This window comes from Wasmannia auropunctata, unplaced genomic scaffold (assembly GCF_000956235.1).
Source record: "Wasmannia auropunctata unplaced genomic scaffold, wasmannia.A_1.0 LD336069.1, whole genome shotgun sequence".
Classification (NCBI taxonomy): Eukaryota; Metazoa; Arthropoda; class Insecta; order Hymenoptera; family Formicidae; genus Wasmannia; species Wasmannia auropunctata.
This window is the reverse complement of record NW_012026821.1, coordinates 137,883-139,316: the sequence shown is the minus strand read 5'-3', so window position 1 is coordinate 139,316 and position 1,434 is coordinate 137,883.

The window sequence follows — 1,434 nt, the reverse complement described above, 5'->3', positions numbered from 1 at the left end:
AGTTTCACATTTTAATCATCTAAATTATCGACTCACTATTTCTTTAATTCAATAAATAACCGCAATATCACATAACAGTCTCATTTCAGCAGTCTATCTTGATTTCCCCCTCCCTGTTCGTTCCTCGCTAGCAGACGGTAAATAATTAGTCATGTGAGTTATTCTTTACTAAACATACTGCGTAATCGTGTAAACTCCGAATATTAGTTCGTCGAAGCATTACGAATAATTAATAAAGTATTTATTTGTGTGAACTTTAACGCGTGTGATTTCCCTAGTGCATCCGGTCCGTGAATCCTTCTCTGCGTGAGATCTCACTCGAGATCGAATCAGCGATTTCTCAACAGAATTTAATACTAATACAACAAACCTTTTTCCTTCATCTCTTTACTTTTTGTATTAGCATTGTAAGTTTCGATAAAATTTTTAGACACAGAAAAAGTGAAAGAGAAAAAACGTGTCGGCTGCAAATCCGTATTCCACTGTATTTCATTTTGGAATCAGTTTCTGAAACAAGTCGAATCGATCCGAACGCAGCATAAAGTAATTGTAATTTAACCGACGACGCCCGACAAATGCTACAAACAACATTTTTTATATACAGCAACAAACGAAAAAAATCATTAATAAAATTAAATCGGCTATGATCTCGAAAGTTTGGAATGTTTTAAGAATACTGATTACCAACGATGATTGGTATAGATAGACAGAAGATAACGTTGTGTATTCCAAATTATTTTGAATATATTATGCAAGGTAAAAATATTGAACGTAAGAAAATATTCAGTCGAAAATTTTTCTTATATTTGTTTCAAAACTATTTACTGATTTTTACAGGAGATATTCAAAATATTTACATTTTTCTTAAATACGATTCTCCGCATGAAATTTTGTTGCACTCTATTTAGCATGGTAGTTATACTGCGGTGTTATACTGCGACTTGCTGTTTCAGTTTTTTCAATTAATTCATCTCAGTTGCGTAGTAATATCTGATACATTTGATCTCGTATATAATTTCATGTAAAAAATTTATGTGTGTGAGATCAGGTGATCATGATGACCATTCGTCGCTGTAAATCGCTGTAAATACTATTCACCTGTGTGAAAATCGACGATTTTAAATAGCACGGGCAATAAGAGATGTATAGCCTAGATAGTTGCCTTGCTGGAATATAATATTTGGTAGGATATTCAAGAATGGAACATCGTCCAACAAATTTGGCAATGTTTCTTCCAGAAACTCTGAATATACTTCTGTCGTGATATTAATATTTTTGAGAAAAAAGTATAGTCCGATAATTATATTGTCCACAATCCCCATTTATTTAAACGTTAACATTATATTGCCCCTAAATCTGCATTTTCTTTCCGGCAGTGAAAATTCTATTACTCGTAATGATGTTCATTATGACGATTATAATATCACCGTTACT